Raw genomic sequence first — 23,811 nt, 5'->3', positions numbered from 1 at the left:
GTGGGGAGTGGGAGCATAGTTAGGGGTAGTGTAGTGTGTGCGGGGAGCAGGAGCAGAGTTAGCGGTAGTGTAGTGTGTTCGGGGAGTGGGAGCAGGGTTAGGGGTAGTGGAGTGTGTGGGGAGCAGTAGCATGAGAAGGGGTAGTGTAGTGTGTGAGGTGAGTGGGAGCAGGGTTAGGGGTAGTGTAGTGTGTGCTGGGAGTGGGAGCAGGGTTAGGGGTAGTGTAGTGTGTGGGGAGCAGAAGCAGGGTTAGGGGTAGTGTAGTGTGTGAGGGGAGTGGGAGCAGGGTTAGGGGTAGTGTAGTGTGTGCGGGGAACGGCAAAAGTGTTAGGGGTAGTGTAGTGTTTTCAGGGAGTGGGATCAAGATTAAGGGTAATGTAGTGTGTGCGTGTAGAGGGATCAGGGTTAGGGTTAGTGAAGTGTGTGCGGGGAGCAGGAGCATGGTTAGGGGTAGGGTAGTGTGTATGGGGAGTGGGATAATGGTTAGAGGTAATGTAGTGCATGTGGGAAGCAGCATCTGCATTAGGGGTAGTGCAGGGTGTGCGGGGAGTGGCAGCAGGGTTAGGGGTAGTGTAGTGTGTACGGGGAGAGGCAGCAGGGCTAGGGGTAGTGTAGTGTGTGCAGGGAGTGGCAGCAGGGTTAGCGGTAGTGTAGAGTGTGCGGGGAGCCGCAGCAGGGTTAGGGGTAGTGTAGTGCGTGTGGGGACCAGTGCAGAGTTAGGGGTAGTGTAGTGTGTGCGGGGAGCAGGAGCAGAGTTAGGGGTAGTGTAGTGTGTGCGGGGAGAGGGAGCTGGGTTAGGGGTAGTGTAGTGTAGCGGGGAGCGGCAGCAGGGTTATGGGTAGTGTAGTGTGTGCGGGGAGCGGGAGCAGGGTTAGGGGTAGTGTAGTGTGTGCGGGGAGTGGGAGCAGAGTTAGGGGTAGTGTAGTGTGTGTGAGGAGTGGAAGGTTAGCGGTAGTGTAGTGTGTGTGGGGACCAGGAGCAGAGTTAGGGGTAGTGTAGTGTGGGCGGGGAGTGGGAGCAAGGTTAGGGGTAGTGTAGTGTGTGGGGAGCAGTAGCATGGTTAGGGGTAGTGTAGTGTGTGCAGGGAGTGGGAGGAGGGTTAGGGGTAGTGTAGTGTGTGTGTGGAGCAGTAGCATGGTTTGGGGTAGTGTAGTGTGTGAGTGGAGTGGGAGCAGAGTTAGCGGTAGTGTAGTGTGTACTGGGAGTGGGAGCAGGGTTAGGGTTAGTGTAGTGTGGGGAGCAGTAGCATGGTTAGGGGTATTGTAGTGTGTGCAGGGAGCAGTAGCATGGTTAGGGGTAGTATAGTGTGTGAGGGGAGTGGGAGCAGGGTTAGGGGTAGTGTAGTGTGTGGGGAGCAGTAGCATGGTTAGGAGTAGTGTAGTGTGTGAGGGGAGTGGGAGCAGGGTTAGGGGTAGTGTAGTGTGTGCTAGAAGTGGGAGCAGGGTTAGGGGTAGTGTAGTGTGTGAAGAGCAGTAGCATGGTTAGGGGTAGTGTAGTGTGTGAGGGGAGTGGGAGCAGGGTTTGGGGTAGTGTAGTGTGTGCGGGGAACGGCAAAAGTGTTAGGGGTTGTGTAGTGTTTTCAGGGAGTGGGATCAAGATTAAGGGTAATGTAGAGTGTGCGTGTAGAGGGATCAGGGTTAGTGAAGTGAGAGCGGGGAGCAGGAGCATGGTTAGGGGTAGGGTAGTGTGTATGGGGAGTGGGAGAATGGTTAGGGGTAATGTAGTGCATGTGGGAAGCAGCATCTGCATTAGGGGTAGTGCAGGGTGTGCGGGGAGTGGCAGCAGGGTTAGGGGTAGTGTAGTGTGTACGGGGAGAGGCAGCAGGGCTAGGGGTAGTGTAGTGTGTGCGGGGAGTGGCAGCAGGGTTAGGGGTAGTGTAGTGTGTACGGGGAGAGGCAGCAGGGCTAGGGGTAGTGTAGTGTGTGCAGTGAGCGGCAGCAGGGTTAGGGGTAGTGTAGTGTGTACGGGGAGTGGCAGCAGGGTTAGGGGTAGTGTAGTGTGTGTGTGGAGCAGGAGCAGAGTGAGGGGTAGTGTAGTGTGTGCGGGGAGAGGGAGCTGGGTTAGGGGTAGTGTAGTGTATCGGGGAGCGGCAGCAGGGTTATGGGTAGTGTAGTGTGTGCGGGGAGCGGGAGCAGGGGTAGGGGTAGTGTAGTGTGAGCAGGGAGAGGGAGCAGAGTTAGGGGTAGTATAGTGTGTGTGAGGAGTGGAAGGTTAGCGGTAGTGTAGTGTGTGTGGGGACCAGAAGCAGAGATAGGGGTAGTGTAGTGTGTGCGTGGAGTGGGAGCAAGGTTAGGGGTAGTGTAGTGTGTGGGGAGCAGTAGCATGGTTAGGGGTAGTGTAGTGTGTGAGTGGAGTGGGAGCAGGGTTAGCGGTAGTGTAGTGTGTACTGGGAGTGGGGTTAGGGTTAGTGTAGTGTGTGGGGAGTAGTAGCATGGTTAGGGGTAGTGTAGTGTGTGCAGGGAGCAGTAGCATGGTTAGGGGTAGTATAGTATGTGAGGGGAGTGGGAGCAGGGTTAGGGGTAGTGTAGTGTGTGTGAGGAGTGGAAGGTTAGCAGTAGTGTAGTGTGTGTGGGGACCAGGAGCAGAGTTAGGGGTAGTGTAGTGTGTGCGGGGAGCAGGAGCAGAGTTAGGGGTAGTGTAGTGTGTGCGGGGAGAGGGAGCAAGGTTAGGAGTAGTGTAGTGTGTGGGGAGCAGTAGCATGGTTAGGGGTAGTGTAGTGTGTGCGGGGAGTGGGAGGAGGGTTAGGGGTAGTGTAGTGTGTGTGGGGAGCAGTAGCATGGTTAGGGGTAGTGTAGTGTGTGAGTAGAGTGGGAGCAGGGTTAGCGGTAGTGTAGTGTGTACTGGGAGTGGGAGCAGGGTTAGGGTTAGTGTAGTGTGTGGGGAGCAGTAGCATGGTTAGGGGTATTGTAGTGTGTGCAGGGAGCAGTAGCATGGTTAGGGGTAGTATAGTGTGTGAGGGGAGTGGGAGCAGGGTTAGGGGTAGTGTAGTGTGTGGGAAGCAGTAGCATGGTTAGGGGTAGTGTAGTGTGTGAGGGGAGTGGGAGCAGGGTTAGGGGTAGTGTAGTGTGTGCTGGGAGTGGGAGCAGGGTTAGGGGTAGTGTAGTGTGTGGGGAGCAGTAGCATGGTTAGGGGTAGTGTAGTGTGTGAGGGGAGTGGGAGCAGGCTTAGGGGTAGTGTAGTGTGTGAGGAGAGTGGGAGCAGGGTTAGGGGTAGTGTAGTGTGTGCGGGGGGTGGGAGTAGGATTAGGGGTAGTGTAGTGTGTGTGGGGAGCAGGAGCAGAGTTAGGGGTAGTGTAGTGTGTGCGGGGAGTGGGAGCAGGTTTAGGGGTAGTGTAGAGTGTGGGGAGCAGTAGCATGGTTAGGGGTAGTGTAGTGTGTGCGGGGAGTGGGAGGAGGGTTAGGGCTAGTGTAGTGTTTGCGGGGAGTGGGATCAAGGTTAGGGATAATGTAGTGTGTACGGGGAGTGGAAGCAGGGTTAGGGGTAGTGTAGTGTGTGTGTGGAGCAGGAGCAGAGTTAGGGGTAGTGTAGAGTGTGCGGGGAGCGGCAGCAGGCTTAGGGGTAGTGTAGTGCGTGTGGGGACCAGTGCAGAGTTAGGGGTAGTGTAGTGTGTGCGGGGAGCAGGAGCAGAGTTAGGGGTAGTGTAGTGTGTGCGGGGATAGGGAGCTGGGTTAGGGGTAGTGTAGTGTAGCGGGGAGAGGCATCAGGGTTATGGGTAGTGTAGTGTGTGCGGGGAGCGGGAGCAGGGTTAGGGGTAGTGTAGTGTGTGCGGGGAGTGGGAGCAGAGTTAGGGGTAGTGTAGTGTGTGTGGGGAGTGGAAGGTTAGCGGTAGTGTAGTGTGTGTGGGGACCAGGAGCAGAGTTAGGGGTAGTGTAATGTGCGCATGGAGCGGAAGCAGGGTTAGGGGTAGTGTAGTGTGTACGGGGAAAGGAAGCAGGGTTAGGGGTAGTGTAGTGTGTATGTGGAGCAGGAGCAGAGTTAGGGGGAGTGTAGAGTGTGCGGGGAGCGGCAGCAGGCTTAGGGGTAGTGTAGTGCGTGTGGGGACGAGTGCAGAGTTAGGGGTAGTGTAGTGTGTTCGGGGAGAAGGAGCAGGGTTAGGGGTAGTGTAGTGTGTGCGGGGAGTGGGAGCAGAGTTAGGGGTAGTGTAGTGTGTGCGGGGAGCGGGAGCAGGGTTAGGGGTAGTGTAGTGCGTGTGGGGACCAGTGCAGAGTTAGGGGTAGTGTAGTGTGTTCGGGGGGCGGGAGCAGGGTTAGGGGTAGTGTAGTGTGTGCGGGGAGTGGAAGGTTAGCGGTAGTGTAGTGTGTGTGGGGACCAGGAGCAGAGTTAGGAGTAGTGTAGTGTGTTCGGGGAGCAGGAGCAGAGTTAGGGGTAGTGTAGTGTGTGCGGGGAGTGGGAGCAGGGTTAGGGGTAGTGTAGTGTGTTGGGAGCAGTAGCATGGTTAGGGGTAGTGTAGTGTGTGCGGGGAGTGGGAAGAGGGTTAGGGGTAGTGTAGTGTGTGGGGAGCAGTAGCAGAGTTATGGGTAGTGTAGTGTGTGCTGGGAGTGGGAGCAGGGCTAGGGGTAGTGTAGTGTGTGAGTGGAGTGGGAGCAGGGTTAGGGGTAGTGTAGTGTGTGCAGGGAGTGGGAGGAGGGTTAGGGGGTAGTGTAGTGTGTGCGGGGGTAGTGTAGGGGGTAGTGTAGTGTGTGCGGGGAACGGCAACAGTGTTAGGGGTAGTGTAGTTTTTGTGGAGAGTGGGATCAAGGTTAGGGGTAATGAAGTGTGTGCGGGGAGAGGGATCAGGGTTAGGGTTAGTGAAGTGTGTGCGGGGAGCGACAGCAGGATTAGGGGTAGTGTATTGTGTGCGGGGCGCAGGAGCATGGTTAGCGGTAGGGTAGTGTGTATGGGGAGTGGGAGCAGGGTTAGAGGTAATGTCAGGCATGTGGGAAGCAGCATCAGCATTAGGGGTAGTGCAGGGTGTGCGGGGAGTGGCAGCAGAGCTAGGGGAGTGAAGTGTGTACGTGGAGTGGCAACAGGGTTAGCGGTAGTGTAGTGTGTGGGTTGTGGGAGCAGGGTAAGGGGTAGAGTAGTGTGTGCGGGGAGCGGCAGCAGGGTTAGGGGTAGTGTAGTGTGTACGGGGAGTGGCAGCAGGGTTAGGGGTAGTGTAATGTGTGTGTGGAGCAGGAGCAGGGTTAGGGGTAGTGTAATGTGTGTGTGGAGCAGGAGCAGAGTTAGGGGTAGTGTAGTGTGTGCGGGGAGCATGAGTAGAGTAAGGGGTAGTGTAGTGTGTGCGGGGAGCAGGAGCAGAGTTTGGGGTAGTGTAGTGTGTGCGGGGAGAGGGAGCTGGGTTAAGGGTAGTGTAATGTAGCGGGGAGCGGCAGCAGGGTTATGGGTAGAGTAGTGTGTGCGGAGAGCGGGAGCAGGGTTAGGGGTAGTGTAGTGTGTGCGGGGAGTGGGAGCAGAGTTAGGGGTAGTGTAGTGTGTGGGGGGAGTGGGAGCAGGGTTAGGGGTAGTGTAGTGTGTGTGGGGACCAGGAGCAGAGTTAGGGGTAGTGTAGTGTGTGCGGGGAGTGGGAGAAGGGTTAGGGGTAGTGTTGTGTGTGTGGGGACCAGGAGCAGAGTTAGGGGTAGTGTAGTGTGTGCGGGGAGTGGGAGCATAGTTAGGGGTAGTGAAGTGTGTGCGGGGAGTGATAGCAGAGTGAGGGGTAGTGTAGTGTGTGTGGGGACCAGGAGCAGAGTTAGGGGTAGTGTAGTGTGTGCTGGGAGTGGGAGACGGGTTAGGGGTAGTGTAGTGTGTGCGGGGAGTGGGAGGAGGGTTAGGGGTAGTGTAGTGTGTGGGGAGCAGTAGCATGGTTAGGGGTAGTGTAGTGTGTGCTGGGAGTGGGAGCAAGGTTAGGAGTAGTGTAGTGTGTGCGGGGAGCAGGAGCATGGTTAGGGGTAGTGTAGTGTGTGTGGGGAGCAGTAGCATGGTTAGGGGTAGTGTAGTGTGTGCGGGGAGTGGGAGGAGGGTTAGGGGTTGTGTAGTGTGTGGGGAGCACCATCAGCATTAGGGGTAGTGCAGGGTGTGCGAGGAGGGGGAGCAGGGTTAGGGGTAGTGTAGTGTGTGGGGAGCAGTAGCATGGTTAGGGGTAGTGTAGTTTGTGCGGGGAGTGGGAAGAGGGTTAGGGGTAGTGTAGAGTGTGGGGAGCAGTAGCATGGATAGGGGTAGTGTAGTGTGTGCGGGGAGCAGGAGCAGAGTTAGGGGTAGTGTAGTGTGTGTAGGAAGCGGAAGCAGGGTTAGGGGTAGTGTAGTGTGTGCGGGGAGTGGGAGCAGAGTTAGGGGTAGTGTAGTGTGTGTGGGGAGTGGAAGGTTAGCGGTAGTGTAGTGTGTGTGGGGACCAGGAGCAGAGTTAGGGGTAGTGTAATGTGCGCATGGAGCGGAAGCAGGGTTAGGGGTAGTGTAGTGTGTACGGGGAATGGAAGCAGGGTTAGGGGTAGTGTACTGTGTGTGTGGAGCAGGAGCAGAGTTAGGGGTAGTGTAGAGTGTGCGGGGAGCGGCAGCAGGCTTAGGGGTAGTGTAGTGCGTGTGGGGAGAGGGAGCAGGGTTAGGGGTAGTGTAGTGTGTGCGGGGAGTGGGAGAAGAGTTAGGGGTAGTGTAGTGTGTGAGGGGAGCAGGAGCAGAGATAGGGGTAGTGTAATGTGTGCGGGGAGTGGGAGCAAGGTTAGGAGTAGTGTAGTGTGTGGGGAGCAGTAGCATGGTTAGGGGTAGTGTAGTGTGTGCGGGGAGTGGGAGGAGGGTTAGGGGTAGTGTAGTGTGTGCGGGGAGAGGGAGCAGGGTTAGGGGTAGTGTAGTGTGTGCGGGGAGTGGGAGAAGAGTTAGGGGTAGTGTAGTGTGTGCGGGGAGCAGGAGCAGAGTTAAGGGTAGTGTAGTGTGTGCGGGGAGTGGGAGCAAGGTTAGGAGTAGTGTAGTGTGTGGGGAGCATTAGCATGGTTAGGGGTAGTGTAGTGTGTGCGGGGAGTGGGAGGAGGGTTAGGGGTAGTGTAGTGTGTGTGGGGAGCAGTAGCATGGTTAGGGGTATTGTAGTGTGTGCAGGGAGCAGTAGCATGGTTAGGGGTAGTATAGTGTGTGAGGGGAGTGGGAGCAGGGTTAGGGGTAGTGTAGTGTGTGGGGAGCAGTAGCATGGTTAGGGGTAGTGTAGTGTGTGAGGGGAGTGGGAGCAGGGTTAGGGGTAGTGTAGTGTGTGCTGGGAGTGGGAGCAGGGTTAGGGGTAGTGTAGTGTGTGGGGAGCAGTAGCATGGTTAGGGGTAGTGTAGTGTGTGAGGGGAGTGGGAGCAGGCTTAGGGGTAGTGTAGTGTGTGAGGAGAGTGGGAGCAGGGTTAGGGGTAGTGTAGTGTGTGCGGGGGGTGGGAGTAGGATTAGGGGTAGTGTAGTGTGTGTGGGGAGCAGGAGCAGAGTTAGGGGTAGTGTAGTGTGTGCGGGGAGTGGGAGCAGGTTTAGGGGTAGTGTAGAGTGTGGGGAGCAGTAGCATGGTTAGGGGTAGTGTAGTGTGTGCGGGGAGTGGGAGGAGGGTTAGGGCTAGTGTAGTGTTTGCGGGGAGTGGGATCAAGGTTAGGGATAATGTAGTGTGTACGGGGAGTGGAAGCAGGGTTAGGGGTAGTGTAGTGTGTGTGTGGAGCAGGAGCAGAGTTAGGGGTAGTGTAGAGTGTGCGGGGAGCGGCAGCAGGCTTAGGGGTAGTGTAGTGCGTGTGGGGACCAGTGCAGAGTTAGGGGTAGTGTAGTGTGTGCGGGGAGCAGGAGCAGAGTTAGGGGTAGTGTAGTGTGTGCGGGGATAGGGAGCTGGGTTAGGGGTAGTGTAGTGTAGCGGGGAGAGGCATCAGGGTTATGGGTAGTGTAGTGTGTGCGGGGAGCGGGAGCAGGGTTAGGGGTAGTGTAGTGTGTGCGGGGAGTGGGAGCAGAGTTAGGGGTAGTGTAGTGTGTGTGGGGAGTGGAAGGTTAGCGGTAGTGTAGTGTGTGTGGGGACCAGGAGCAGAGTTAGGGGTAGTGTAATGTGCGCATGGAGCGGAAGCAGGGTTAGGGGTAGTGTAGTGTGTACGGGGAAAGGAAGCAGGGTTAGGGGTAGTGTAGTGTGTATGTGGAGCAGGAGCAGAGTTAGGGGGAGTGTAGAGTGTGCGGGGAGCGGCAGCAGGCTTAGGGGTAGTGTAGTGCGTGTGGGGACGAGTGCAGAGTTAGGGGTAGTGTAGTGTGTTCGGGGAGAAGGAGCAGGGTTAGGGGTAGTGTAGTGTGTGCGGGGAGTGGGAGCAGAGTTAGGGGTAGTGTAGTGTGTGCGGGGAGCGGGAGCAGGGTTAGGGGTAGTGTAGTGCGTGTGGGGACCAGTGCAGAGTTAGGGGTAGTGTAGTGTGTTCGGGGGGCGGGAGCAGGGTTAGGGGTAGTGTAGTGTGTGCGGGGAGTGGAAGGTTAGCGGTAGTGTAGTGTGTGTGGGGACCAGGAGCAGAGTTAGGAGTAGTGTAGTGTGTTCGGGGAGCAGGAGCAGAGTTAGGGGTAGTGTAGTGTGTGCGGGGAGTGGGAGCAGGGTTAGGGGTAGTGTAGTGTGTTGGGAGCAGTAGCATGGTTAGGGGTAGTGTAGTGTGTGCGGGGAGTGGGAAGAGGGTTAGGGGTAGTGTAGTGTGTGGGGAGCAGTAGCAGAGTTATGGGTAGTGTAGTGTGTGCTGGGAGTGGGAGCAGGGCTAGGGGTAGTGTAGTGTGTGAGTGGAGTGGGAGCAGGGTTAGGGGTAGTGTAGTGTGTGCAGGGAGTGGGAGGAGGGTTAGGGGGGAATGTAGTGTGTGCGGGGGTAGTGTAGGGGGTAGTGTAGTGTGTGCGGGGAACGGCAACAGTGTTAGGGGTAGTGTAGTTTTTGTGGAGAGTGGGATCAAGGTTAGGGGTAATGAAGTGTGTGCGGGGAGAGGGATCAGGGTTAGGGTTAGTGAAGTGTGTGCGGGGAGCGACAGCAGGATTAGGGGTAGTGTATTGTGTGCGGGGCGCAGGAGCATGGTTAGCGGTAGGGTAGTGTGTATGGGGAGTGGGAGCAGGGTTAGAGGTAATGTCAGGCATGTGGGAAGCAGCATCAGCATTAGGGGTAGTGCAGGGTGTGCGGGGAGTGGCAGCAGAGCTAGGGGAGTGAAGTGTGTACGTGGAGTGGCAACAGGGTTAGCGGTAGTGTAGTGTGTGGGTTGTGGGAGCAGGGTAAGGGGTAGAGTAGTGTGTGCGGGGAGCGGCAGCAGGGTTAGGGGTAGTGTAGTGTGTACGGGGAGTGGCAGCAGGGTTAGGGGTAGTGTAATGTGTGTGTGGAGCAGGAGCAGGGTTAGGGGTAGTGTAATGTGTGTGTGGAGCAGGAGCAGAGTTAGGGGTAGTGTAGTGTGTGCGGGGAGCATGAGTAGAGTAAGGGGTAGTGTAGTGTGTGCGGGGAGCAGGAGCAGAGTTTGGGGTAGTGTAGTGTGTGCGGGGAGAGGGAGCTGGGTTAAGGGTAGTGTAATGTAGCGGGGAGCGGCAGCAGGGTTATGGGTAGAGTAGTGTGTGCGGAGAGCGGGAGCAGGGTTAGGGGTAGTGTAGTGTGTGCGGGGAGTGGGAGCAGAGTTAGGGGTAGTGTAGTGTGTGGGGGGAGTGGGAGCAGGGTTAGGGGTAGTGTAGTGTGTGTGGGGACCAGGAGCAGAGTTAGGGGTAGTGTAGTGTGTGCGGGGAGTGGGAGAAGGGTTAGGGGTAGTGTTGTGTGTGTGGGGACCAGGAGCAGAGTTAGGGGTAGTGTAGTGTGTGCGGGGAGTGGGAGCATAGTTAGGGGTAGTGAAGTGTGTGCGGGGAGTGATAGCAGAGTGAGGGGTAGTGTAGTGTGTGTGGGGACCAGGAGCAGAGTTAGGGGTAGTGTAGTGTGTGCTGGGAGTGGGAAACGGGTTAGGGGTAGTGTAGTGTGTGCGGGGAGTGGGAGGAGGGTTAGGGGAAGTGTAGTGTGTGGGGAGCAGTAGCATGGTTAGGGGTAGTGTAGTGTGTGCTGGGAGTGGGAGCAGGGTTAGGAGTAGTGTAGTGTGTGCGGGGAGCAGGAGCATGGTTAGGGGTAGTGTAGTGTGTGTGGGGAGCAGTAGCATGGTTAGGGGTAGTGTAGTGTGTGCGGGGAGTGGGAGGAGGGTTAGGGGTTGTGTAGTGTGTGGGGAGCACCATCAGCATTAGGGGTAGTGCAGGGTGTGCGAGGAGGGGGAGCAGGGTTAGGGGTAGTGTAGTGTGTGGGGAGCAGTAGCATGGTTAGGGGTAGTGTAGTTTGTGCGGGGAGTGGGAAGAGGGTTAGGGGTAGTGTAGAGTGTGGGGAGCAGTAGCATGGATAGGGGTAGTGTAGTGTGTGCGGGGAGCAGGAGCAGAGTTAGGGGTAGTGTAGTGTGTGTAGGAAGCGGAAGCAGGGTTAGGGGTAGTGTAGTGTGTGCGGGGAGTGGGAGCAGAGTTAGGGGTAGTGTAGTGTGTGTAGGGAGTGGAAGGTTAGCGGTAGTGTAGTGTGTGTGGGGACCAGGAGCAGAGTTAGGGGTAGTGTAATGTGCGCATGGAGCGGAAGCAGGGTTAGGGGTAGTGTAGTGTGTACGGGGAATGGAAGCAGGGTTAGGGGTAGTGTACTGTGTGTGTGGAGCAGGAGCAGAGTTAGGGGTAGTGTAGAGTGTGCGGGGAGCGGCAGCAGGCTTAGGGGTAGTGTAGTGCGTGTGGGGAGAGGGAGCAGGGTTAGGGGTAGTGTAGTGTGTACGGGGAGTGGGAGAAGAGTTAGGGGTAGTGTAGTGTGTGAGGGGAGCAGGAGCAGAGTTAGGGGTAGTGTAGTGTGTGCGGGGAGTGGGAGCAAGGTTAGGAGTAGTGTAGTGTGTGGGGAGCAGTAGCATGGTTAGGGGTAGTGTAGTGTGTGCGGGGAGTGGGAGGAGGGTTAGGGGTAGTGTAGTGTGTGCGGGGAGAGGGAGCAGGGTTAGGGGTAGTGTAGTGTGTGCGGGGAGTGGGAGAAGAGTTAGGGGTAGTGTAGTGTGTGCGGGGAGCAGGAGCAGAGTTAAGGGTAGTGTAGTGTGTGCGGGGAGTGGGAGCAAGGTTAGGAGTAGTGTAGTGTGTGGGGAGCAGTAGCATGGTTAGGGGTAGTGTAGTGTGTGCGGGGAGTGGGAGGAGGGTTAGGGGTAGTGTAGTGTGTGTGGGGAGCAGTAGCATGGTTAGGGGTAGTGTAGTGTGTGAGTGGAGTGGGAGCAGGGTTAGCGGTAGTGTAGTGTGTACTGGGAGTGGGAGCAGGGTTAGGGTTAGTGTAGTGTGTGGGGAGCAGTAGCATGGTTAGGGGTATTGTAGTGTGTGCAGGGAGCAGTAGCATGGTTAGGGGTAGTATAGTGTGTGAGGGGAGTGGGAGCAGGGTTAGGGGTAGTGTAGTGTGTGGGGAGCAGTAGCATGGTTAGGGGTAGTGTAGTGTGTGAGGGGAGTGGGAGCAGGGTTAGGGGTAGTGTAGTGTGTGCTGGGAGTGGGAGCAGGGTTAGGGGTAGTGTAGTGTGTGGGGAGCAGTAGCATGGTTAGGGGTAGTGTAGTGTGTGAGGGGAGTGGGAGCAGGGTTAGGGGTAGTGTAGTATGTGCGGGGAACGGCAAAAGTGTTAGGGGTAGTGTAGTGTTTTCAGGGAGTGGGATCAAGATTAGGGGTAATGTAGTGTGTGCGTGTAGAGGGATCAGGGTTAGGGTTAGTGAAGTGTGTGCGGGGAGCAGGAGCATGGTTAGGGGTAGGGTAGTGTGTATGGGGAGTGGGAGAATGGTTAGGGGTAATGTAGTGCATGTGGGAAGCAGCATCTGCATTAGGGGTAGTGCAGGGTGTGCGGGGAGTGGCAGCAGGGTTAGGGGTAGTGTAGTGTGTACGGGGAGAGGCAGCAGGGCTAGGGGTAGTGTAGTGTGTGCGGGGAGTGGCAGCAGGGTTAGGGGTAGTGTAGTGTGTACGGGGAGTGGCAGCAGGGTTAGGGGTAGTGTAGTGTGTGGGGAGCAGGAGCAGAGTTAGGGGTAGTGTAGTGTGTGCGGGGAGAGGGAGCTGGGTTAGGGGTAGTGTAGTGTAGTGGGGAGCGGCAGCAGGGTTATGGGTAGTGAAGAGTGTGTGGGGACCAGGAGCAGAGTTAGGGGTAGTGTAGTGTGTGCGGGGAGTGGGAGCAAGGTTAGGGGTAGTGTAGGGTGTGGGGAGCAGTAGCATGGTTAGGGGTAGTGTAGTGTGTGCGGGGAGTGGGAGGAGGGTTAGGGGTAGTGTAGTGTGTGTGGGGAGCAGTAGCATGGTTAGGGGTAGTGTAGTGTGTGAGTGGAGTGGGAGCAGGGTTAGCGGTAGTGTAGTGTGTACTGGGAGTGGGAGCAGGGTTAGGGTTAGTGTAGTGTGTGGGGAGCAGTAGCATGGTTAGGGGTAGTGTAGTGTGTGCAGGGAGCAGTAGCATGGTTAGGGGTAGTATAGTGTGTGAGGGGAGAGGGAGCAGGGTTAGGGGTAGTGTAGTGTGTGCGGGGTGTGGGAGCAGAGTTAGGGGTAGTGTAGTGTGTGTGAGGAGTGGAAGGTTAGCGGTAGTGTAGTGTGTGTGGGGACCAGGAGCAGAGTTAGGGGTAGTGTAGTGTGTGTGGGGAGCAGGAGCAGAGTTAGGGGTAGTGTAGTGTGTGCGGGGAGTGGGAGCAAGGTTAGGGGTAGTGTAGTGTGTGGGGAGCAGTAGCATGGTTAGGGGTAGTGTAGTGTGTGCGGGGAGTGGGAGGAGGGTTAGGGGTAGTGTAGTGTGTGTGGGGAGCAGTAGCATGGTTAGGGGTAGTGTAGTGTGTGCGGGGAGTGGGAGCAAGGTTAGGGTTAGTGTAGTGTGTGGGGAGCAGTAGCATGGTTAGGGGTAGTGTAGTGTGTGCAGGGAGCAGTAGCATGGTTAGAGGTAGTATAGTGTGTGAGGGGAGTGGGAGCAGGGTTAGGGGTAGTGTAGTGTGTGCGGGGGGTGGGAGTAGGATTAGGGGTAGTGTAGTGTGTGTGGGGAGCAGGAGCACAGTTAGGGGTAGTGTAGTGTGTGCGGGGAGCGGGAGCAGGGTTAGGGGTAGTGTAGTGTGTGTGGGGAGTGGGAGCAGGGTTAGGGTAGTGTAGTGTGTGTGGGGACCAGGAGCAGAGTTAGGGGTAGTGTAGTGTGTGCGGGGAGCAGGAGCAGAGTTAGCGGTAGTGTAGTGTGTGCGGGGAGTGGGAGCAGGGTTAGGGGTAGTGGAGTGTGTGGGGAGCAGTAGCATGGTTAGGGGTAGTGTAGTGTGTGCGGGGAGTGGGAGGAGGGTTAGGGGTAGTGTAGAGTGTGTGGGGAGCAGTAGCATGGTTAGGGGTAGTGTAGTGTGTGAGTGGAGTGGGAGCAGGGTTAGCGGTAGTGTAGTGTGTACTGGGAGTGGGAGCAGGGTTAGGGTTAGTGTAGTGTGTGGGGAGCAGTAGCATGGTTAGGGGTAGTGTAGTGTGTGCAGGGAGCAGTAGCATGGTTAGGGGTAGTATAGTGTGTGAGGGGAGTGGGAGCAGGGTTAGGGGTAGTGTAGTGTGTGGGGAGCAGTAGCATGGTTAGGGGTAGTGTAGTGTGTGCGGGGAGTGGGAGGAGGGTTAGGGGTAGTGTAGTGTGTGTGGGGAGCAGTAGCATGGTTAGGGGTAGTGTAGTGTGTGAGTGGAGTGGGAGCAGGGTTAGCGGTAGTGTAGTGTGTGCTGGGAGTGGGAGCAGGGTTAGGGGTAGTGTAGTGTGTGGGGAGCAGTAGCATGGTTAGGGGTAGTGTAGTGTGTGAGGGGAGTGGGAGCAGGGTTAGGGGTAGTGTAGTGTGTGCGGGGAACGGCAAAAGTGTTAGGGGTAGTGTAGTGTTTTCTGGGAGTGGGATCAAGATTAAGGGTAATGTAGTGTGTGCGTGTAGAGGGATCAGGGTTAGGGTTAGTGAAGTGTGTGCGGGGAGCAGGAGCATGGTTAGGGGTAGGGTAGTGTGTATGGGGAGTGGGAGAATGGTTAGGGGTAATGTAGTGCATGTGGGAAGCAGCATCTGCATTAGGGGTAGAGCAGGGTGTGCGGGGAGTGGCAGCAGGGTTAGGGGTAGTGTAGTGTGTACGGGGAGAGGCAGCAGGAATAGGGGTAGTGTAGTGTGTGCGGGGAGCGGCAGCAGGGTTAGGGGTAGTGTAGTGCGTGTGGGGACCAGTGCAGAGTTAGGGGTAGTGTAGTGTGAGCGGGGAGCCGGAGCAGAGTTAGGGGTAGTGTAGTGTGTGCGGGGAGAGGGAGCTGGGTTAGGGGTAGTGTAGTGTAGCGGGGAGCGGCAGCAGGGTTATGGTTAGTGTAGTGTGTGCGTAGAGAGGGAGCAGGGTTAGGGGTAGTGTAGTGTGTGCGGGGAGTGGGAGCAGAGTTTGGGGTTGTGTAGTGTGTGTGAGGAGTGGAAGGTTAGCGGTAGTGTAGTGTGTGTGGGGACCAGGAGCAGACTTAGGGGTAGTGTAGTAGTGTAGTGTGTGGGGGGAGCAGGAGCAGAGTTAGGGGTAGTGTAGTGTGTGCGGGGAGTGGAAGCAAGTTTAGGGGTAGTGTAGTGTGTGGGGAGCAGTAGCATGGTTAGGGATAGTGTAGTGTGTGCGGGGAGTGGGAGGAGGGTTAGGGGTAGTGTAGTGTGTGTGGGGAGCAGTAGCATGGTTAGGGGTAGTGTAGTGTGTGAGTGGAGTGGGAGCAGGGTTAGCTGTAGTGTAGTGTGTACTGGGAGTGGGAGCAGGGTTAGGGTTAGTGTAGTGTGTGGGGAGCAGTAGCATGGTTAGGGGTAGTGTAGTGTGTGCAGGGAGCAGTAGCATGGTTAGGGGTAGTATAGTGTGTGAGGAGAGTGGGAGCAGGGTTAGGAGTAGTGTAGTGTGTGCGGGGGGTGGGAGTAGGATTAGGGGTAGTGTAGTGTGTGTGGGGAGCAGGAGCAGAGTTAGGGGTAGTGTAGTGTGTGGGGAGCAGTAGCATGGTTAAGAGTAGTGTAGTGTGTGCAGGGAGCAGTAGCAGGGTTAGGGGTAGTGTAGTGTGTGAGTGGAGTGGGAGCAGGGTTAGGGGTAGTGTAGTGTGTGAGGTGAGTGGGAGCACGTTTAAGAGTAGTGTAGTGTGTGCAGGGAGCAGTAGCAGGGTTTGGGGTAGTGTAGTGTGTGAGTGGAGTGGGAGCAGGGTTAGGGGTAGTGTAGTGTGTGAGGGGAGTGGGAGCACGTTTAGGGGTAGTGTAGTGTTTGGGGAACAGTAGCATGGTTAGGAGTAGTGTAGTGTGTGAGGGGAGTGGGAGCAGGTTTAGGGGTAGTGTAGAGTGTGGGGAGCAGTAGCATGGTTAGGGGTAGTGTAGTGTGTGCGGGGAGTGGGAGGAGGGTTAGGGCTAGTGTAGTGTTTGCGGGGAGTGGGATCAAGGTTAGGGATAATGTAGTGTGTACGGGGAGTGGAAGCAGGGTTAGGGGTAGTGTAGTGTGTGTGTGGAGCAGGAGCAGAGTTAGGGGTAGTGTAGAGTGTGCGGGGAGCGGCAGCAGGCTTAGGGGTAGTGTAGTGCGTGTGGGGACCAGTGCAGAGTTAGGGGTAGTGTAGTGTGTGCGGGGAGCAGGAGCAGAGTTAGGGGTAGTGTAGTGTGTGCGGGGATAGGGAGCTGGGTTAGGGGTAGTGTAGTGTAGCGGGGAGCGGCATCAGGGTTATGGGTAGTGTAGTGTGTGCGGGGAGCGGGAGCAGGGTTAGGGGTAGTGTAGTGTGTGCAGGGAGTGGGAGCAGAGTTAGGGGTAGTGTAGTGTGTGTGGGGAGTGGAAGGTTAGCGGTAGTGTAGTGTGTGTGGGGACCAGGAGCAGAGTTAGGGGTAGTGTAATGTGCGCATGGAGCGGAAGCAGGGTTAGGGGTAGTGTAGTGTGTACGGGGAAAGGAAGCAGGGTTAGGGGTAGTGTAGTGTGTGTGTGGAGCAGGAGCAGAGTTAGGGGTAGTGTAGAGTGTGCGGGGAGTGGCAGCAGGCTTAGGGGTAGTGTAGTGCGTGTGGGGAGCAGTGCAGAGTTAGGGGTAGTGTGTTCGGGGAGAAGGAGCAGGGTTAGGGGTAGTGTAGTGTGTGCGGGGAGTGGGAGCAGAGTTAGGGGTAGTGTAGTGTGTGCGGGGAGCGGGAGCAGGGTTACGGGTAGTGTAGTGCGTGTGGGGACCAGTGCAGAGTTAGGGGTAGTGTAGTGTGTTCGGGGAGCGGGAGCAGGGTTAGGGGTAGTGTAGTGTGTGCGGGGAGTGGAAGGTTAGCGGTAGTGTAGTGTGTGTGGGGACCAGGAGCAGAGTTAGGAGTAGTGTAGTGTGTTCGGGGAGCAGGAGCAGAGTTAGGGGTAGTGTAGTGAGTGCGGGGAGTGGAAGCAGGGTTAGGGGTAGTGTAGTGTGTGGGGAGCAGTAGCATGGTTAGGGGTAGTGTAGTGTGTGCGGGGAGTGGGAAGAGGGTTAGGGGTAGTGTAGTGTGTGGGGAGCAGTAGCAGAGTTATGGGTAGTGTAGTGTGTGCTGGGAGTGGGAGCAGGGCTAGGGGTAGTGTAGTGTGTGAGTGGAGTGGGAGCAGGGTTAGGGGTAGTGTAGTGTGTGCAGGGAGTGGGAGGAGGGTTAGGGGGTAGTGTAGTGTGTGCGGGGGTAGTGTAGGGGGTAGTGTAGTGTGTGCGGGGAACGGCAACAGTGTTAGGGGTAGTGTAGTTTTTGTGGAGAGTGGGATCAAGGTTAGGGGTAATGAAGTGTGTGCAGGGAGAGGGATAAGGGTTAGGGTTAGTGAAGCGTGTGCGGGGAGCGACAGCAGGATTAGGGGTAGTGTATTGTGTGCGGGGCGCAGGAGCATGGTTAGTGGTAGGGTAGTGTGTATGGGGAGTGGGAGCAGGGTTAGAGGTAATGTCAGGCATGTGGGAAGCAGCATCAGCATTAGGGGTAGTGCAGGGTGTGCGGGGAGTGGCAGCAGAGCTAGGGGAGTGAAGTGTGTACGTGGAGTGGCAACAGGGTTAGGGGTAGTGTAGTGTGTGGGTTGTGGGAGCAGGGTAAGGGGTAGAGTAGTGTGTGCGGGGAGCGGCAGCAGGGTTAGGGGTAGTGTAGTGTGTACGGGGAGTGGCAGCAGGGCTAGGGGTAGTGTAATGTGTGTGTGGAGCAGGAGCAGGGTTAGGGGTAGTGTAATGTGTGTGTGGAGCAGGAGCAGAGTTAGGGGTAGTGTAGTGTGTGCGGGGAGCATGAGCAGAGTAAGGGGTAGTGTAGTGTGTGCGGGGAGCAGGAGCAGAGTTTGGGGTAGTGTAGTGTGTGCGGGGAGAGGGAGCTGGGTTAAGGGTAGTGTAATGTAGCGGGGAGCGGCAGCAGGGTTATGGGTAGAGTAGTGTGTGCGGAGAGCGGGAGCAGGGTTAGGGGTAGGGTAGTGTGTGCGGGGAGTGGGAGCAGAGTTAGGGGTAGTGTAGTGTGTGGGGGGAGTGGGAGCAGGGTTAGGGGTAGTGTAGTGTGTGTGGGGACCAGTAGCAGAGTTAGGGGTAGTGTAGTGTGTGCGGGGAGTGGCAGAAGGGTTAGGGGTAGTGTTGTGTGTGTGGGGACCAGGAGCAGAGTTAGGGGTAGTGTAGTGTGTGCGGGGAGTGGGAGCATAGTTAGGGGTAGTGAAGTGTGCGCGGGGAGTGATAGCAGAGTTAGGGGTAGTGTAGTGTGTGTGTGGACCAGGAGCAGAGTTAGGGGTAGTGTAGTGTGTGCTGGGAGTGGGAGCCGGGTTAGGGGTAGTGTAGTGTGTGCGGGGAGTGGGAGGAGGGTTAGGGGTAGTGTAGTGTGTGGGGAGCAGTAGCATGGTTAGGGGTAGTGTAGTGTGTGCTGGGAGTGGGAGCAGGGTTAGGAGTAGTGTAGTGTGTGCGGGGAGCAGGAGCATGGTTAGGGGTAGTGTAGTGTGTGTGGGGAGCAGTAGCATGGTTAGGGGTAGTGTAGTGTGTGCGGGGAGTGGGAGGAGGGTTAGGGGTTGTGTAGTGTGTGGGGAGCACCATCAGCATTAGGGGTAGTGCAGGGTGTGCGAGGAGGGGGAGCAGGGTTAGGGGTAGTATAGTGTGTGGGGAGCAGTAGCATGGTTAGGGGTAGTGTAGTGTGTGCGGGGAGTGGGAAGAGGGTTAGGGGTAGTGTAGTGTGTGGGGAGCAGTAGCATGGATAGGGGTAGTGTAGTGTGTGCGGGGAGCAGGAGCAGAGTTAGGGGTAGTGTAGTGTGTGCAGGAAGCGGAAGCAGAGTTAGGGGTAGTGTAGTGTGTGTGGGGAGTGGAAGGTTAGCGGTAGTGTAGTGTGTGTGGGGACCAGGAGCAGAGTTAGGGGTAGTGTAATGTGCGCATGGAGCGGAAGCAGGGTTAGGGGTAGTGTAGTGTGTACGGGGAATGGAAGCAGGGTTAGGGGTAGTGTAGTGTGTGTGTGGAGCAGGAGCAGAGTTAGGGGTAATGTAGAGTGTGCGGGGAGCGGCAGCAGGCTTAGGGGTAGTGTAGTGCGTGTGGGGAGAGGGAGCAGGGTGAGGGGTAGTGTAGTGTGTGCGGGGAGTGGGAGAAGAGTTAGGGGTAGTGTAGTGTGTTCGGGGAGCAGGAGCAGAGTTAGGGGTAGTGTAGTGTGTGCGGGGAGTGGGAGCAAGGTTAGGAGTAGTGTAGTGTGTGGGGAGCAGTAGCATGGGTAGGGGTAGTGTAGTGTGTGCGGGGAGTGGGAGGAGGGTTAGGGGTAGTGTAGTGTGTGCGGGGAGAGGGAGCAGGGTTAGGGGTAGTGTAGTGTGTGCGGGGAGTGGGAGAAGAGTTAGGGGTAGTGTAGTGTGTGCGGGGAGCAGGAGCAGAGTTAGGGGTAGTGTAGTGTGTGCTGGGAGTGGGAGCCGGGTTAGGGGTAGTGTAGTGTGTGCGGGGAGTGGGAGGAGGGTTAGGGGTAGTGTAGTGTGTGGGGAGCAGTAGCATGGTTAGGGGTAGTGTAGTGTGTGCTGGGAGTGGGAGCAGGGTTAGGAGTAGTGTAGTGTGTGCGGGGAGCAGGAGCATGGTTAGGGGTAGTGTAGTGTGTGTGGGGAGCAGTAGCATGGTTAGGGGTAGTGTAGTGTGTGCGGGGAGTGAGAGGAGGGTTAGGGGTTGTGTAGTGTGTGGGGAGCACCATCAGCATTAGGGGTAGTGCAGGGTGTGCGAGGAGGGTGAGCAGGGTTAGGGGTAGTGTAGTGTGCGGGGAGCAGGAGCAGAGTTAGGGGTAGTGTAGTGTGTGCAGGAAGCGGAAGCAGGGTTAGGGGTAGTGTAGTGTGTGCGGGGAGTGGGAGCAGAGTTAGGGGTAGTGTAGTGTGTGTGGGGAGTGGAAGGTTAGCGGTAGTGTAGTGTGTGTGGGGACCAGGAGCAGAGTTAGGGGTAGTGTAATGTGCGCATGGAGCGGAAGCAGGGTTAGGGGTAGTGTAGTGTGTACGGGGAATGGAAGCAGGGTTAGGGGTAGTGTAGTGTGTGTGTGGAGCAGGAGCAGAGTTAGGGGTAGTGTAGAGTGTGCGGGGAGCGGCAGCAGGCTTAGGGGTAGTGTAGTGCGTGTGGGGAGCAGTAGCATGGTTAGGGGTAGTGTAGTGTGTGCGGGGAGTGGGAGGAGGGTTAGGGGTAGTGTAGTGTGTGCAGGGAGAGGGAGCAGGGTTAGGGGTAGTGTAGTGTGTGCGGGGAGTGGGAGAAGAGTTAGGGGTAGTGTAGTGTGTGCTGGGAGCAGGAGCAGAGTTAGGGGTAGTGTAGTGTGTGCGGGGAGTGGGAGCAAGGTTAGGAGTAGTGTAGTGTGTGGGGAGCAGTAGCATGGTTAGGGGTAGTGTAGTGTGTGCGGGGAGTGGGAGGAGGGTTAGGGGTAGTGTAGTGTGTGTGGGGAGCAGTAGCATGGTTAGGGGTAGTGTAGTGTGTGAGTGGAGTGGGAGCAGGGTTAGCGGTAGTGTAGTGTGTACTGGGAGTGGGAGCAGGGTTAGGGTTAGTGTAGTGTGTGGGGAGCAGTAGCATGGTTAGGGGTATTGTAGTGTGTGCAGGGAGCAGTAGCATGGTTAGGGGTAGTATAGTGTGTGAGGGGAGTGGGAGCAGGGTTAGGGGTAGTGTAGTGTGTGGGGAGCAGTAGCATGGTTAGGGGTAGTGTAGTGTGTGAGGGGAGTGGGAGCAGGGTTAGGGGTAGTGTAGTGTGTGCTGGGAGTGGGAGCAGGGTTAGGGGTAGTGTAGTGTGTGGGGAGCAGTAGCATGGTTAGGGGTAGTGTAGTGTGTGAGGGGAGTGGGAGCAGGGTTAGGGGTAGTGTAGTGTGTGCGGGGAACGGCAAAAGTGTTAGGGGTAGTGTAGTGTTTTCAGGGAGTGGGATCAAGATTAAGGGTAATGTAGTGTGTGCGTGTAGAGGGATCAGGGTTAGGGTTAGTGAAGTGTGTGCGGGGAGCAGGAGCATGGTTAGGGGTAGGGTAGTGTGTATGGGGAGTGGGAGAATGGTTAGGGGTAATGTAGTGCATGTGGGAAGCAGCATCTGCATTAGGGGTAGTGCAGGGTGTGCGGGGAGTGGCAGCAGGGTTAGGGGTAGTGTAGTGTGTACGGGGAGAGGCAGCAGGGCTAGGGGTAGTGTAGTGTGTGCGGGGAGTGGCAGCAGGGTTAGGGGTAGTGTAGTGTGTACGGGGAGTGGCAGCAGGGTTAGGGGTAGTGTAGTGTGTGTGTGGAGCAGGAGCAGAGTTAGGGGTAGTGTAGTGTGTGCTGGGAGTGGGAGCCGGGTTAGGGGTAGTGTAGTGTGTGCGGGGAGTGGGAGGAGGGTTAGGGGTAGTGTAGTGTGTGGGGAGCAGTAGCATGGTTAGGGGTAGTGTAGTGTGTGCTGGGAGTGGGAGCAGGGTTAGGAGTAGTGTAGTGTGTGCGGGGAGCAGGAGCATGGTTAGGGGTAGTGTAGTGTGTGTTGGGAGCAGTAGCATGGTTAGGGGTAGTGTAGTGTGTGCGGGGAGTGGGAGGAGGGTTAGGGGTTGTGTAGTGTGTGGGGAGCACCATCAGCATTAGGGGTAGTGCAGGGTGTGCGAGGAGGGGGAGCAGAGTTAGGGGTAGTGTAGTGTGTGCAGGAAGCGGAAGCAGGGTTAGGGGTAGTGTAGTGTGTGCGGGGAGTGGGAGCAGAGTTAGGGGTAGTGTAGTGTGTGTGGGGAGTGGAAGGTTAGCGGTAGTGTAGTGTGTGTGGGGACCAGGAGCAGAGTTAGGGGTAGTGTAATGTGCGCATGGAGCGGAAGCAGGGTTAGGGGTAGTGTAGTGTGTACGGGGAATGGAAGCAGGGTTAGGGGTAGTGTAGTGTGTGTGTGGAGCAGGAGCAGAGTTAGGGGTAGTGTAGAGTGTGCGGGGAGCGGCAGCAGGCTTAGGGGTAGTGTAGTGCGTGTGGGGAGAGGGAGCAGGGTTAGGGGTAGTGTAGTGTGTGCGGGGAGTGGGAGAAGAGTTAGGGGTAGTGTAGTGTGTGCGGGGAGAAGGAGCAGAGTTAGGGGTAGTGTAGTGTGTGCGGGGAGTGGGAGCAAGGTTAGGAGTAGTGTAGTGTGTGGGGAGCAGTAGCATGGTTAGGGGTAGTGTAGTGTGTGCGGGGAGTGGGAGGAGGGTTAGGGGTAGTGTAGTGTGTGCAGGGAGAGGGAGCAGGGTTAGGGGTAGTGTAGTGTGTGCGGGGAGTGGGAGAAGAGTTAGGGGTAGTGTAGTGTGTGCGGGGAGCAGGAGCAGAGTTAGGGGTAGTGTAGTGTGTGCGGGGAGTGGGAGCAAGGTTAGGAGTAGTGTAGAGTGTGGGGAGCAGTAGCATGGTTAGGGGTAGTGTAGTGTGTGCGGGGAGTGGGAGGAGGGTTAGGGGTAGTGTAGTGTGTGTGGGGAGCAGTAGCATGGTTAGGGGTAGTGTAGTGTGTGAGTGGAGTGGGAGCAGGGTTAGCGGTAGTGTAGTGTGTACTGGGAGTGGGAGCAGGGTTAGGGTTAGTGTAGTGTGTGGGGAGCAGTAGCATGGTTAGGGGTATTGTAGTGTGTGCAGGGAGCAGTAGCATGGTTAGGGGTAGTATAGTGTGTGAGGGGAGTGGGAGCAGGGTTAGGGGTAGTGTAGTGTGTGGGGAGCAGTAGCATGGTTAGGGGTAGTGTAGTGTGTGAGGGGAGTGGGAGCAGGGTTAGGGGTAGTGTAGTGTGTGCTGGGAGTGGGAGCAGGGTTAGGGGTAGTGTAGTGTGTGGGGAGCAGTAGCATGGTTAGGGGTAGTGTAGTGTGTGAGGGGAGTGGGAGCAGGGTTAGGGGTAGTGTAGTGTGTGCGGGGAACGGCAAAAGTGTTAGGGGTAGTGTAGTGTTTTCAGGGAGTGGGATCAAGATTAAGGGTAATGTAGTGTGTGCGTGTAGAGGGATCAGGGTTAGGGTTAGTGAAGTGTGTGCGGGGAGCAGGAGCATGGTTAGGGGTAGGGTAGTGTGTATGGGGAGTGGGAGAATGGTTAGGGGTAATGTAGTGCATGTGGGAAGCAGCATCTGCATTAGGGGTAGTGCAGGGTGTGCGGGGAGTGGCAGCAGGGTTAGGGGTAGTGTAGTGTGTACGGGGAGAGGCAGCAGGGCTAGGGGTAGTGTAGTGTGTGCGGGGAGTGGCAGCAGGGTTAGGGGTAGTGTAGTGTGTACGGGGAGTGGCAGCAGGGTTAGGGGTAGTGTAGTGTGTGTGTGGAGCAGGAGCAGAGTTAGGGGTAGTGTAGTGTGTGCTGGGAGTGGGAGCCGGGTTAGGGGTAGTGTAGTGTGTGCGGGGAGTGGGAGGAGGGTTAGGGGTAGTGTAGTGTGTGGGGAGCAGTAGCATGGTTAGGGGTAGTGTAGTGTGTGCTGGGAGTGGGAGCAGGGTTAGGAGTAGTGTAGTGTGTGCGGGGAGCAGGAGCATGGTTAGGGGTAGTGTAGTGTGTGTTGGGAGCAGTAGCATGGTTAGGGGTAGTGTAGTGTGTGCGGGGAGTGGGAGGAGGGTTAGGGGTTGTGTAGTGTGTGGGGAGCACCATCAGCATTAGGGGTAGTGCAGGGTGTGCGAGGAGGGGGAGCAGAGTTAGGGGTAGTGTAGTGTGTGCAGGAAGCGGAAGCAGGGTTAGGGGTAGTGTAGTGTGTGCGGGGAGTGGGAGCAGAGTTAGGGGTAGTGTAGTGTGTGTGGGGAGTGGAAGGTTAGCGGTAGTGTAGTGTGTGTGGGGACCAGGAGCAGAGTTAGGGGTAGTGTAATGTGCGCATGGAGCGGAAGCAGGGTTAGGGGTAGTGTAGTGTGTACGGGGAATGGAAGCAGGGTTAGGGGTAGTGTAGTGTGTGTGTGGAGCAGGAGCAGAGTTAGGGGTAGTGTAGAGTGTGCGGGGAGCGGCAGCAGGCTTAGGGGTAGTGTAGTGCGTGTGGGGAGAGGGAGCAGGGTTAGGGGTAGTGTAGTGTGTGCGGGGAGTGGGAGAAGAGTTAGGGGTAGTGTAGTGTGTGCGGGGAGAAGGAGCAGAGTTAGGGGTAGTGTAGTGTGTGCGGGGAGTGGGAGCAAGGTTAGGAGTAGTGTAGTGTGTGGGGAGCAGTAGCATGGTTAGGGGTAGTGTAGTGTGTGCGGGGAGTGGGAGGAGGGTTAGGGGTAGTGTAGTGTGTGCAGGGAGAGGGAGCAGGGTTAGGGGTAGTGTAGTGTGTGCGGGGAGTGGGAGAAGAGTTAGGGGTAGTGTAGTGTGTGCGGGGAGCAGGAGCAGAGTTAGGGGTAGTGTAGTGTGTGCGGGGAGTGGGAGCAAGGTTAGGAGTAGTGTAGAGTGTGGGGAGCAGTAGCATGGTTAGGGGTAGTGTAGTGTGTGCGGGGAGTGGGAGGAGGGTTAGGGGTAGTGTAGTGTGTGTGGGGAGCAGTAGCATGGTTAGGGGTAGTGTAGTGTGTGAGTGGAGTGGGAGCAGGGTTAGCGGTAGTGTAGTGTGTACTGGGAGTGGGAGCAGGGTTAGGGTTAGTGTAGTGTGTGGGGAGCAGTAGCATGGTTAGGGG

The sequence above is a fragment of the Taudactylus pleione genome, unplaced genomic scaffold, assembly GCF_031769625.1.
Source record: "Taudactylus pleione unplaced genomic scaffold, aTauple2 ptg000051l, whole genome shotgun sequence".
Lineage (NCBI taxonomy): Eukaryota > Metazoa > Chordata > Amphibia > Anura > Myobatrachidae > Taudactylus > Taudactylus pleione.
This window is presented reverse-complemented; position numbering follows the sequence as displayed.